The sequence below is a fragment of the Macaca nemestrina genome, chromosome 3, assembly GCF_043159975.1.
Source record: "Macaca nemestrina isolate mMacNem1 chromosome 3, mMacNem.hap1, whole genome shotgun sequence".
Taxonomy (NCBI): Eukaryota; Metazoa; Chordata; class Mammalia; order Primates; family Cercopithecidae; genus Macaca; species Macaca nemestrina.
In genome coordinates, this window is record NC_092127.1 from 50,591,825 (window position 1) to 50,606,915 (window position 15,091).

Sequence of the window (15,091 nt, forward strand, 5' to 3'; positions counted from 1 at the left end):
TGGACTAGATTAGAGGTTAGCAAACTTTTTCTGTATAAAGGGCCAGATAGTAAATATTTTAGGCTTTGCAGGCCATATGGTTTCTGTCACAGTCATTTAACTTTGCTATTATAGCATGAAAGCAGACAAATATATGTAACAAACAGGCATGGCTGTGTTCAAATAAAACTTTATGTATAAAACAATTGAAAATAAAAATCAGAGATGCTGGAGAGGATGTGGAGAAATAGGAAGACTTTTACACTGTTGGTGGGAGAGTAAATTAGTTCAACCATTGTGGAAGACAGTGTGATGATTCCTCAAGGATCTAGAACTAGAAATACCATTTGACCCAGCGATCCCATTACTGAGTATATACCCAAAGGATTATAAATCATGCTACTATAAAGACACATGCACACGTATATTTATTGCAGCACTATTCACAATAGCAAAGACTTGGAACCAACCCAAATGTCCATCAGTGATAGACTGGATTAAGAAAATGTGGCACATATATACCTTGGAAAACTATGCAGTCATAAAAAAGGATGAGCTCATGTCCTTTGCAGGGACATGGATGAAGCTGGAAACCATCATTCTCAGCAAACTATCACAAGGATAGAAAACCAAACACCGCATGTTCTCACTCATAGGTGGGAATTGAACCATGAGAACACTTGGACACAGGGCGGGGAACATCACACACCAGGGTCTGTTGGGGGTTGGGGGCTGGGGGGCTGGGGTGGGATAGCATTAGGAGAAATACCTAATTTTTTTTTTTTTTCCTTTTTGTGGAGAACGGGGTCTCGCTATATTACCCAGGCAGGTCTCGAACTCCTGGGCTCAAGCTATCCTCCTGCCTCTGCCTCCCTGAGAGCTGGGATTACAGGCGTGAGCCACCGCGCCCGGCAACCTAATGTGAATGACGAGTTGATGGGTGCAGAAAACCAACATGGCACATGTATACTTGTGTAACAAACGTGCACATTGTGCACATGTACCCTAGAACTTAAAGTATAATTTTAAAAAATGGTATAGCCCAGTTGAGATGTGCTGTAAGTACAGAACACACACTGGATTTTGAAGACTTAGAATAAAAAATAGAAAATATCTCATTAGTAATGTTTTATATTCATTGCACATGAAATAATATTTTAGATGTATTAGGTTAAATAAAATATTTTTAAAAATTAAAATAAAAAGAAAATAAAAATCAGGTGGAATGGATTTAGCCCATTGTTGATGAGGTGATGATGCCTATAGGCCTTTCTGGCTGGAAAATGCTGTAATTTATTTCTCCACATTCCACATTGATTCTAGCTTTGGAGTATGGGGACATTTCTTTGGCTTTTCTCTTCTCGAGGAGGAGTCTATAAGAAATGGCAATAGAAGTGATCCTGGAGAGGCACCAAGAGGGATTCCCAGCAATGTTCTGATTGAAATCACAATGGGAGAAAGCCATTAAAAAAGGTGGGGAGAAAGGTCTCATTAATCAGAGATGGGCACTGCTGTTTTAGTTGGAGATCTGGCTATTAGCTCAGCAGGAAGACAAGATGGGGTAGGCTGGCAACATGGATTTCCCAGGGGCAAAATGCTAAAAAAATTCTTTTTAGAACAAAGTTGTTATATAAATCCTTATGTAAGTCTTAGAATCCAAGACGTAGTCAAAAATGAAATTTTGCTTGTATTAGTAAACACAGTCTAACATAACAATCTAACATAAACATAATAATCTAACACAATGTAAACCAATTTGATTTTTGTGGAATCTATCTTTTCCATTTGAAAACTCTCTCATGTATTATTTCCATATATTTGAATAACTGGATTTTCCAAGACATTAGAATAAATGCACAATTGTAGGACTCTTTCTGTTACAAGTGACCTAAAAACCCTGCTCAAACTGACTTATAAAAGGTAATATATGGGCTTGGAACATAGAACAGTGCAAGGGAATACTGGCTTTGGCTGGGACGGTCTGATCCACATATCAAAGGAGGTCATCAGGGCTTAGTTTCTTCATCTCTTTCATTTCTGCCTTTCCTCCCCCACTTCTGTTGGTTAAACTTCATCTTCAGGCTGACTTCTCCCTGGGTAGTAGGATGCTATCGCAAGACTTGACTCTTTATATGACCAAATACAGCTAAGGAGCAAGGCTCTGTGTTCTCAAAAGCCCTAGCATAGTCTCCTTATGTCTCCTTGGCTCCGACTGCGTCATGTAGCCATTCCTAAACCAACCTCTGCAGCCTCAGCCAAGTTGGGCCCACCACATGGTAAAAACGGTGGAGGAGATTCCCAAAAAGGAGGGCTGAATTGCAGTTGCCAAAAAGAGGAAGGTGATTATTGAATGACAAACAGCAGATGTCCAGAGCAATGATACTTTATAATTTTCAAAAGAGTTTTATGAAGACCAACTCATTTGATTTTACAATAATTTTATGAGAATATCTTTGTTAGGTGCTATTATTTCCATTTTCAGATGAGAACACTAAGGCTCAAATGACAACTTCTTTGAATTTGCAGAGTTGGTGAAGGAGGTTGTGTTACCTTTTCTCTCTTAGCGATATGATGTCTGACCACTGTACAACAGAACCATTACCTCTCCTGTTTTGGACGAGATGTCTATTATTGTCATCTGAAATTCTGTTGGCATTTTGGGCAGCCATATCACACTGGCTTCTCCTGATTTTAAACCACACAGTAAAACCCCTCTGGTTTTTCACATGATTTCTGGTAAAACGTAATGTAACTAAAATGGCATTTTGAACTTAAGTGCAGGGTTATGTCTACTTTTGTGACATTTCATATAAATTTTTTTTCCATTGCTCCAGCCTGGCAAGAACCTTTGAGTCATATGGAATTCAAAATATTAACTATTTCTCCCAGATTTACGCCATCTTAAAATTTAACGAGCATTACTTATTTTGTCTTCCAAGTAATTGCTAAGAGGATTGAACAACAAAGTATATGTAATATTGATTAATTACCAATTTTAATCTGGAATGAAGCCTCTAGTGCTATGTCAGAGGACTCTTTGGTTGTTCCACAGCTTTATAACTGATAAGGATGGAGGCTAAATAGACATATTGAAAATGCGAATCACTTCACAGATGGAGGATGTCTTCTCATTTGACCCCTTGTCTCACATTTCTAATATGAGCAATATTTTGAGATGAAATGCCAAATTATTGGCCTAGAGTCAATGGTAACTATGATTCTGTAAAACTCCTGTATCATTTATCCTGGATAGAGTCAGGAAAATTGTAGCTCCTCAGTTAATGTTAAATGCCTGCAATGACAATAATAATAAGAAGATAATCACAATGGTAACTGAGCCTCACAATCTGTGAACATTTGGTAGTAAAGTCCACAACACATACTCCCCTAGGGGCTTAATTTTCTTTTTCAGATTAGAACAGTGAAATTCTATAACTCAAATGTAAGTAATACACAGATTTGACTAGAAATATTATTTAGGACTTTTGATTGCCAGTCCAAGGATGATCAGGCAGGAGAGTAGTGGGTGGGTATCAGAGTCACAATCATCTGCTGGTAGGAACCACAGTGAGGTGTTTAACCCCACATGCTCCCATCGCAGAGCTTTAATCTGGGTTTCGTTCAAATAGCTTTAGAGGAGGATGAGAGATTTTTATGCGTATTAGAATCAGTTATTATTATAACTGATTTAAACAAGATTGAGAAACAATCATTGCAAAGCTTAATTTCTCTAAAAAGACTCCTTTTAGGATTTGTTTCAGCCACAGGGCAGACAAGTGTGCTGTTAGCGATTCCTTGAGAAGGTGTGGGGCGGGGGCCATGTTGCTTCCCGCCCCCCTCCCCGCCGAGGACCACTGCGTGAATAGACGAAGGTGACCAGTCCTCTTCTTCCCATGATGACGTGAGCACAGCTATTCCTGGGCTCTGCTTACTTCTCCCGTCTCTGCTACCTCGCCCCCACACTTAGATCTTGTAGAAATGCTGCCACTACTTAGGTATTTCATAGAGAAAATTTTGCTTTCAAACTGTAATGAATAGGTTTCAAAGAAAGTGAATGAAAGCTATTCTTTTCTTCCCTTTTCTATGAAGTGATTAGCCATGCAATCTGGAAAACAGTTTCTATTTAAAAGTAAAAATATTTAGAGAGCAAACATCCTTCCTCTCTTTCCAACTGCACTCAGAAAACAGGACAACAGCAGCTTTCTCCCCTCCTGTTCAGTGCCATGGCCCACCCCTCCTCTCCCAGTGTCTCCCAGTGCCCCACTTTCTCATTCCACTCCTTCCTAGCTACAAGGAAAGGTTATCAAGGTGATAATAAGCAAGAAAATGTTCCAGCCTTGTTTTAAGCCTCAGCCACATTGCACTGCTTAAACGAGGTTAAATGCCTTTGTGAACCTGTGTTTTCTAGCCCCTTGGCCATGCAGCCCTAAGCCAGACTGATCCATCCTCACCTCGCCCCTCTCTGCAAGAGACTCGTGGGTACAGGATGATTGAGGTGGCCCCAGCCTCCCCAGCAGCTGCTGACTTGCGCTTGGAAATTCAATCCTCTCAAGGTAATTCCTCAGCTTATAAAAAACTTCTGGCAATGAATTCTGAATTTGATGCCTCCCACTCCAGGCAGGATAATGGCAGGCTTGCTGACTTCCACAGGCACTGAGCCTGGAATGGGAGGGGAGCATCATAGTGGATGAAGCACTTTTAAAGGCAGGACTTTTGTGGCCTCATTAGGAGATTTCTTGCTATTTCTGGAACACTAGCCTCAATATTCTCTCTTCTGAGGTCCTCTAGATCCCAAATGACTTAGGGTCTGTCTGGGCCAGCCCTAGGCTGCAAGTGGTCAAGTCTTGCACATCAGAGAGAGCAAAACTGTGCTCTAGTCTTCTCTTGGGTGGAACTGCCTGAGTTGCTTAGAATGACATCTTGGTGCTAAGTTTGGAGACCAAACTAATTGTGAAAAATATATGGAGTTACCATGTGAAATCCGCCACCGCCTACAAGCTGGTGGACATGGACACCATCGCAAAAGCAGATGGGCTACCAGGCTCGGAGAAATCCCTCTCTGTGCACAAAAGTTGCCTAGAGATTCTGAAATAACCATCTGCCTTTAAGATTCTTTGGATCATTATTCTCAAGTTGTAAGAATTTTCCCTTCTTTCCCTTCACCACCCCAAAGACTGTCCAGTCCCCAAAGGCATCAAATCCCTGTGGTGGTTGCAGATGCTGCTGTGACAGTCCTCAGACTCTTCTTGGGGATGGCTTTGCTATGGGAGGCTTGGAATGCCCTTGTTGTCCCCTAAAGCTTAGCTCGAAGTCTCAGGATGTGTCTTGGCAAGTGCAAAATCCAATAGTCATTGAACCTTTGATAATCTTTTATGCCCTGTAGAAGTATGTTTTTATTCATCCGTTTCTTCAGGAGGTAAGAAATAAAGCTGTTCCATTCTAGGCATAAATTAGCATTTATAACAATGCAGTGCAAAAAATGTAATTTAAATAGAACTGATTAGAATTTTGATAGGGCACCAAGGAACTTCTAAACAAATGCTGATCAGGTAATGAGTGGAACAAGTCATTTATTTTAGTGGTTCAGTTATCTGTTCAGTGATTGGGTCACAGTTTCCCAAACATATACGGTGACTGTTCATTAATTATGCACTTCTCACTCAGTAATTGTCCAATTTAACTAAAAACTGTGAGCTTATAGGCAAAGCCACAGAGGACAGCAGAGGGAAAAAGTAACAACCTAGATAAAAGTATATTTTGTTTTTGTAATAACATTTACTAATTCAAGGACTTGGCGAGAGGTGAGCTATTGTTAGACTTTGGCCTTGGTCTTGTCTTTATACAACAGTCTAAATTGCTCCCCATTTGTTAAGCAGGGACATTTAAGCTCCAGAGTGCCGAGCTTTGCAAATGAGGCTACACGAGTTGGCATTCAGCCTGTCTTTGTAGGTATAGCCTCACCTTTGGATCAGTCTGCGATGTGACGAACGCTATCAGTTGAATCACATGTTTTTCTTCAGGTGCATCATCCTGGAAAATGTTCTGAATCAGTCTGAAAGGCTAATTTGCAGGATTTTTCTCCTTTGATAGGTTGGAGGTTTTCCTTTTATTAAGAAGAATGGAATGTTTCCTTGTTATTTCATGGTAGTCCAGCTCACAGCTGGCACATTCTGGATGTGGTTGCTCCTCCACTGCATCATTAGTCAATGTTCTGTTTTACTTATTGATCATCTTTACTGGTAATGAAAAATCAGTTTATCAGCCCTGTTGTCTTGATATAATCCGGATGTTAGCAGGATGTCACTTTCTGGAATGCAGATGAGAAATTAAGTCCTAGGAAAGGTAATAATTTAAACAGGTAACAATTTGCTCAGGATGAAACATTGTTTCTAAAGGAAGAATCATCAGTGTGTTAGAGTACTAGTGTTGCCCACCTCACCCTGGGTGTTTTCAGGTGTTTTCTTGTATGAAGGACTTCCAGGCATGTAGCTCTACAACGTGAGTCCTGCTTTGAATGAGCACCTACTATATGAGGCAGGTGAGAAGAAAGGGCTAATGTAGTCCCATAGTCTGGTGGGCTAATTCTTGGTACAGTGATTTGTATAAGTGACACTGGTCTTTATTTATGCTGCTGCCTGAAAAGAGAACACCTTCTGTCCTCCTGTCCTTTGGGGAGTGGCTGAGTACAAAGCAAGCATCTAAGGCAGTACCCAGTGGAGGAATCTAATACATTGCTCATCATTACTGAATTAATAAAGCTGGGGACTAGATAAGGCCCAAATGCAGGCAGTAGAGTGACAAGCGGGTGTACAAAATTTCCTTCCTGTTTGAAAACAACAGCAAGTATCTCTCAGAGAGACTCTTTGTTGCCCAAACTTACTGTACCAATGGGGAAGAAAAAATGAAAGTTTGTAATTGCTGGAAGAATTTACAGTGTTCTAGCTTCGTGTTTGTAACATGTCACCATCATTGGAACACCTATGTCTTCTAACATGTGTCAATCCATTTTACAACTGAGTAAACTAAGGCAAAGGGGGTCAGGGGAAAGATTGTCATACTTACAAAATAATTCTGAGGCACCTGTCCACCTCAAAGCAAGTTTAAACTGCCTTTGCCCATGCATATCCCTGTGTCTCTCTTTCAAAATAAGGTAAAAAAGGAATGAGATGTATTGGAGATTGCTGATATTATTTTCTACAGTGATGTTTTTGGTTTAATGAATTATGATATTTAGAAATAGGCTAAGAGAATTCATTACCTGAAGACAAACCAACGGCAAATGGATAAAATATTTGGTTTGGGGTAATTTATGTTCTCTGCCTATGTTAACTAGAGCAATTAACTAGATTATTTTCCTAATGTGAACAATGACTATATTCATACTAAACAATTAATTGAACAATTGTGGCAGGGTAAGCACTTACTCTATTATTTTTTCCTTCTCCTCATGTCACCTTTTCCACACATGCCTGGCTCTCTCTGTAAGAGCAATTTCCACAGCATAATGTCTATGTGAAGATTATAATCTCTCAAAAAATCATAGCAAGGAACTATGGCTGCACATTTATTCTCAGCAGATCTCCACATATCTTTGGATTTTTATGTTGTGCTTACTTCACAATCACTGAGTTCCATGCTATAATGTCTCCATTATTTTGGTGGGCATATTAGAGCTGATTGTTTCTCTCAGCAGCCTTCAACCGCCCCCTGTGAGACCTCCACAGCTTACCTTATCATAATATTGGAAAGCAATTTCTCTTGACTGCTGTGAACCAACGCCGGAAATCCAAAATGCTGCTACAGTCATTAAGTGATTTCCAATTAGTTAATTGGTTTCACAGGCTGCTTCTCTCTAAACTGCACCTTAAATGAAAAGCAGAACCATCCATTTTTGAAAGAGGAAAAAATCCTGGGGCCTTTGGGTTTTAAAAACCTAAAGCACAGCATTCTTTGGAAGACACTTCAGTAAAAACACCGGCCCTGCAGAAGAGAAAATGTTATTATTATTACCACAGAAAAAGAATGGAATCACTCTTTTGGCTTTCCCACATTGTCCAGGGTTTATGTTGCCCACTTTAACTTTAGATCAAAGGAAGACAGACGATTATCACAGAACAGCACAGCACATGGAGACTTTCTTGATCAGCACTAGTTCTTTTCTAGGGAAGCTTCCTGGGCCTCTGTGTTAGGTGCCCCAGGGCTGTGGAAGCTTGGCTGCTCTGGGATGCTATATTAAACCTCACTGAGCAGGAGGGGAGAGTGCTTGAGAATGGTTCTGTAAGAAGCTGCTTTTTGGAATGGGAGTGGGAGGTGATTATGTCTGTGGACTAGCAAAGGGAATGGATTGAAGGGAGCATGAGAAGTTGGTCTAGAATATTTCTGGTCAACACACGTATTGTTAATGTTAATGGTGGGGCCATAAACACAAGTGGTGAACAATGTTTGATTTACACAATGGGGCAAATAAAATAGGATAAACACCCAAGAGGGTAAAGAGGATAGTAACTGATGTACCCAGTAGGGTAAATGTTTCATCTGTTTTCCCTGATAGAGAAAACTTGGCTTTAATAGTAGATAAAATGCATACAAAAATAAATGCAAATTTTCCTCTTTATTAGACAAAGATGCCATCCATCAAGTCAGAAACTGCAGAGTGTAGTAGCTAGAAGCATGGACTCTGGAGCTGGACTATCTGGGTGGACATCCTGATAGTCACTTTCCAGTTGTGAGATTTTGGGCACGTTACTTGACCTCTCTGTCCTCCAGCCTCCTGGGAAGAGGAGGACAAGGATGACACCATCCTCACAGGGTTGTTATGAGGAGTAAACTGGTGGTTACGGAGCTGCAGGCCATCATCCTAAGCAAATTAAAGCAGGAACAGAAAACTAAACACTGCATGTTCTCACAGATAAGTGGGAACTAAACCTGGAGACACATGGACATAACCATGGGAACAACAGGCACTGCGGGCTACTAGAGGGGGAAGGGAGGAACAGAAGCAGGTGTGGGTTGAAAAACCACGTACTGGGTACTATGCTCACTACCTGGGTGCAATATACCCATGTAACAAACCCACACCTGTACCCCCTGTATCTAAAATAAAAGCTGAAATAAAACAAATCCCTTAGAACCAGAGCTGATACATTCTTAAATGAACCAAATTTTATAATATGGTATGTTTTGAAAGATTCACCTTTTGATCTCTCCTTTGAAGAAAACCTCTCATTTTATGGTTAATTATCCATGAGAACCAATTCTCCAAGGAGGGCAATAGATAAGGCGCTGCCGGCCCCGTCAGTTGGTCAGTCCATCTGTCAGTCAGCTGTACTCCCTGCCATCAGCTCTTTAAGACAATTTCATTCCTTCAAACTCACCCAGTGCCTGATCTTTTTGTTAAAGAGTAATGCTTATGTATAGAAGTAGATTAAACTGGAAAGGTAGAGGAGGCAGTCATTGGAATATTGGCTCACAAAAAGGCAATGAGCTTCATTGTGTGTGCTTGTGTGTGTGTGTGTGAGAGAGAGAGAGAGAGAGAGAGAAGGAGACAGACACATAAACACACAGACACAACACAGAGACACACATATGCACATACAGCCGGTAGGAACAGAAAAATCTTCCATGTGATCAGGGACCATGCATGAGAGAGTCAGTTCACTGGTGAGAAGGAAATCAGGGACGTGAGAGGAGTAAGGGAAGCAAAGAAGGCCGTTGAGGACGGAAAGCCCCATCCCTGGCTCTGGTGCCTTCGTGTCAGCTTTAGTAGCAGTTGGTTCATCAATTCAGCAGCCTGGAGTCCTTTAGTAATGACTTTATGGATTAAAATTTAAAACCAAATTAAATGTGTTTACAAAACAGCACCCACACTGAATTGATAACGAGCTGCCAAAGTTGGGCTTGTAATGATCTCAATCCAGAGCTCTGACATGCTGCACGTGTCAGCGATGGTCTCAGTGCCGTTCACGTGGGTAAAACTGCAGCCACCCTTTCTCCTGTGTCATTCCCCACTCCCCCTGCCCCCGCCCCCGCCGCCCAGCCTAAGTGTAGCACTTGTAGGTGATATGCTGGTGGGCACGAGTAATGCATTTATTTATAGGCACATATTTGCTGGTCTTGAGAGTAGTAACTCTGTTAGAAATTTGTTAGCTTTTTCTGGTTTGTTTTAAAAATTTTTCCTTTTAGGTTTCCTTATGCAGCACTTCCATTCTGGCTGAAACCACATTTTGAGAATAGTAAGTATGAAATCTCGTAATTACATATGATTTTTGATATTGTGTACTTTAAAAGTGAAATGTTTGCAGGAATGAGGGTCCCCCTGCCTCCTTCCCCTGCAGCTCCTTCATTTCTAAACACCTTGTTATTTCAGAAAGGGAGAATCTTTCATTCCGGTTTTATGGAATAGAATGAAGTATTTTTCCACTCATATTTTGTTTTTAGAACAAGAACTGCTCTTTCAAGTTGTTAATCAGTATAAAGGAAAGGAGGCATCAAAGGGAATGCTGCTGCGTCCTTTCTAAAGGGAGTAATATATTTTTCTTGTAATCAAATATATTGATAGATTTAATTCTATGGTCCATGAAGATAATTAGGACTCAATAAATATTAAATCAATCAGCAAATAACCTTTTCCTGCCCTTGAGGAGCTTATGATCTACTGAAACAAGATGAATGGCATGCATCTTTATCTTTTTAACATCCTTTGGCCCTCTATTTATGGGAAACAAACTCACAAGAATTTCCATGCAGGGATCCTGAAGAGGTTTGGCCTGTTATCCACTTAAAATTTTTTATAAGCCAATGAGAAGATGCTTTGGAGTTATTACCTGAGCAGCAATATTGCATGTGAAATGGCTCCCTTGAAAAAGAGTTAATTTCTAAAAACAACACCAGAACTAAAGAGTGTGTGGCTGGTGGTGTGGCCAAATGATCTGCAGTGTGTCTGCAGGGTAAGGAGAGGGGAACGAGCACCCTGGGATGAGACTTTGTCATCTGTTAATCTCAAGACGTAAAACCACAATTCAATTACATGGGATTCCATGCTAATATTCCTCTTGTCAATGGCTTTTCTGTTTCAGAAGGCAGCAGAATCCCACTGTAGAGTCAATGGGTGTCTAAAGCCTGATTAATTGTATTGTGGTGCACATGGAATATTTAGTCTCTGGATGTTATTTATGTTGAGACAGGAGCGGTCTTGGGGGACTGGAGATGCATTAAACCCCACACAATTAACAAATGATCTTTTCCTTCCAGAGAGGCCCTGTGTTGCTGTCTGGGCTCCGGTGGCCCTGGGTAAGCTCTTGGCTTCTTCCTGACCTGCAATAAGCCTGCTCTTCCTGCTTACGATGCATTAGAAAGAAACAAAATGCACTTGTTTGAATCGATATTGGGCATTAAGCAACTTCTGGGCTTTATGTCAGGGTCTCTGGTAGGAGAGGTTTTCCTCTGTTTCCACTGGGGTTTGGGTGGCAGGAAATTTAAGACAAAATGGGCTAGAAGTTTAATCCTTGGATGCATTTAGTCTTGTGACTGTTAGTTGGCTCTCAAGTTTTTGCAAAGTGCCTTAGTCAACAGGAGGGAGGGCAATGTCCTCAGTTAACATCTCATCTTTTCCCACTGCTCTGCCTCTTTTTACCTTGCCCCTTCCACCTGGAATGTGCTTCCTTCTCCCCTGAGATGCTCAATCTCAGCTCATTCTTCAAGAGACAGCGAAATGCCACGTTGGTCTTCCTTGGTGCCTTCCTTCATTAATTCTGCAATCACCCATCTCCCCACAAAAAAACCATACCCAGGAAGCATCATAGTATTAAAAAAGATTGACATTTTTGGACTAGATAGGTCTGAGTTTACTTTCTAGACCTTACAGTTAGTAGGTGTATTCACCTGCTAAGACCACCTGTCCACTTTTAGCTTTGCTTTTCCTTAACTGTAAAATGGGGATGATACCACTAGGGTTTTTAGGAGAGTTAAATGATGTATTAGTCTGTTTTCATGCTGTTGATAAAGACATACCTGAGACTCATTTATAAAGAAAAAGAGGTTTAATGGATTCACAGTTCGGCTGGGAAAGCCTCACAATCATGGCAGACATGGCCACATCTTACATGGCAGCAAGAAAGAAAGAGAGAGAGCCAAGCGAAAGGGGAAGCCCCTTATAAAACCATCAGATCTAGTGAGACTTATTCACTGCCATGAGAACAGTATCGGGGAAACTGCCCCCATGACTCAATTATCTCCCACTGGGTCCCTCCCACAACACGTGGGAATTATGGGAGCTGCAATTCAAGATGAGATTGGGTGGGGACCCAGCCAAACCACATCGAATGATGTCACCAAGTACAGGGCCTGGCAGAGAATACTCCATAGATTTATTCCTTCAGTCTTTCCCAGTTCATTCAGCTAACTGTAATTCTTAATCTGTTTGGGGTCATGGGTCTGTTTCCGAATCTGATGAGAACTATGGTTTCTTCTCTCAGAAAAAAACATACATGTAAATACATTTAAAAACTCTCGGACTGGGCATGTTGGCTCACGCCTGTCATCCCAGCCCTTTGGGGGGCCGAGGCGGGCAGATCAGAAGGTCAGGAGCTTGAGACCATCCTGCTGAACATGGTGAAACCCCGTCTCTACTAAAAATACAAAAAATTAGCCAGGCAAGGTGGCGAGTGCCTGTAGTCCCAGCTACTCAGGAGGCTGAGGCAGGAGAATGATGTGAACCCAGGAGGCAGAGATGGCAGTGAGCCGAGATCACGCCACTGCACTTCAGCCTGGGCGACAGAGCAAGACTCTGTCTCAAAAAAAAAAAAAAAAAAAAAAAAATTCGGACAATTCAGGAACTTCAGGGGTCACTAGATCCCTATAGTCCCAATAAGAATCCAATAGGGGTGGTTTTGATCCCTAAGGGGTTAACCACCCCCACTTCCCTCCAATAGCCAATTTATGCAAAGCACCTGAAAAGGGACCTGCCACTTAGGAGGGCCTGAACAAATGCTAGTCAATCTATCAGTTTCTAAATTACAATTAGAACTCACCCCATGCCTGGAGAAAATCTAGCTCTAATTTTTCCTTATCTTTAGTTTTGAGAAGCTGTCGTGTGCAAGTGACAGAAATACCTCTGAGCAGAGTCTAGTCCTTGACTGACATGTCTTCCAGCTGGCCTGCCATACCTTGTTTGAACAAATTTGGCCTTTTCAAAAAAATCTTCCCTTTCTTGTCGGACTCTACCCTGCAGTCCTGTGTTGCTGCTACCCAGCCAGGATTCGTGTTCTCCTGACATCTCTCTCTCCGCTCCGTGTATGGAATTTATAGCAATTATCCTTTGGTTGGTCCCAGTGTCTGTATTTTGGCAGGCCGCCCTGTCTTCCCTGTGATAACTGCTTTGCAGACAGTGTAGCCGAGGCTCTGCCAAAGCCTAATGTCACCCTTTGTCAGATGCCGTCTGGGTCCAAGGGTCACCGACACTTGCCCCTCCCCTCCTCATGTCTGCTGGTGCAGGTTCCCCTTGCACTATATTTAAAAGCACACAATGCTGTGTGGGGCTGGCTGTGATCCAGTTCATTTGAACAAAGTTAGCAGTGAACCTGGATAATTCAGCCACCTCGAAATGTTTTTTTATGGCCCGCACTACCTGGATTGGTTTGTCTGGCTGTGTACTGCAAGTAAATGAACTGGATAATCGCTGTATTTCTATTCCACTCCGTGCTGTGTAGCCTGCGCCTCTGGAAACAAAAGTTTTCTCTAAAACAAAGTCACTTCTCAGGAACAATTATGCCCCCTGGGGATGAATATCTTTGTGAATATGTGCCAAAGTATGACTAAACAAATTGGCTCAAAAAGTAGCTTTTCCCCGTTTGACTTTCATTTGATAGTTTCATCGAAGATCGATGAGGACAACAAACACCTCTAAAAACAAAAACTAAAGCAAAGTTTTCTCCCCACTTCCCCTAAATCCTCTTATTGATGTGCTCCAAGCCAACTGTATGTTTCAGGCTTTATTTTGTTATTCTATGGCTGCATTTTATTTGATTTTAATTAAAAATGTAAAATTTGTATATATTTGGGAGTACAGGTGTAGATTTCTTATATGCATATATTGCATAGTGGTGAAGTCTGGGCTTTTCATGTATCCATCGCCTGAATAGTGAACACTGTGTTCATTACACAAATAGGTAAGATTTCAATCCTCACCCCCTTCCCACCCTCCCACCTTTGGTAGTCTCCAGTGTCTACTATTCCATTCTGTATACCCATTGCATATTCATTCTTTTAAGTGAGAACATACACTATTTTACATTCTGTTTCTGAGTTATTACACTTAGGATAATGGCTTCCACTTCCATCCACGCTGCTACAAAAGATATGATTTCAGTCTTTTTTATGGTTGAGTAATATTCCATGGTATATATGTTTTCTTTATCCAGTCCTCTGTTGATAGAGACTTAGGGTGATTCCGTCTTTGCTATTGTGAATAGTGCTGCAATAGACATACAAGTGCAGGTGTCTTTTTGATGTAATGATTTCTTTCCCTTTGGATATATACCCAGTAGTGGATTACTGGATCAAATGGTAGTTCTATTTTTAGTTCTTTGAGAAATCTTCATAAGGTCTTTATGGCTGCACTTTAGGCATCTGCATCAGTGCGTTTAAAGATGCTGGGGAGCAGGGCTTTTCGAACTTCAATGTGCATTCAGATGAACTGGTGATCTTGTTAAAATGCAGATTCTGATTCTGTGGGTCTGGGATGGGGCCTGAGAGTCTGCATTTCTAGCCAACTCTCAGGTGATGCCATTGTTGCTGGTTCATGGGCAAATCTTAGAGAGGTGAGACTATCGCCTTCTTCCGCAAGATACCTGCACACAGCCATCAAGCCTGTCCCAACACATGCCGGCCTATGTGACCTCTTTAGGTTCTCTATTTGGCCTGCTATTTGTCATAACCCAATTCTGTTTTCTTACAGCAAATCTTAGTGAAAAGGCTCTGGTCTTGAGAGAAGAGCAATCAAATTTTAATGAAATCAAGGCAGGATAGACCTAGACACAAGATATTATCCACAAAGACACCTCTTTACCTGCCAGCCCTCATTGGCTTCTTACTAGTTTTTTAAACTTCCAAGTAG

At 41.4% G+C, this 15,091-nt stretch overlaps 1 protein-coding gene across 8 annotated transcripts in view; it reads left to right on the top strand.

Moving 5' to 3' along the window:
- Positions 1 to 15,091, top strand: part of LOC105493253 (solute carrier family 7 member 11) — a 788,950-nt gene that overhangs the window by 79,730 nt on the left and 694,129 nt on the right. For 7 of the 8 annotated variants that reach the window (XM_071093026.1, XM_071093035.1, XM_071093024.1 and 4 more), the window contains exons 1-2: positions 10,055 to 10,211; positions 11,230 to 11,268. The gene's annotated coding sequence lies outside the window, so the exon portion shown is untranslated. Of the gene's footprint in view, positions 1 to 4,387; positions 4,533 to 10,054; positions 10,212 to 11,229; positions 11,269 to 15,091 lie in introns of those variants that run through there. The other variant, XM_071093030.1, reaches the window with a different exon arrangement.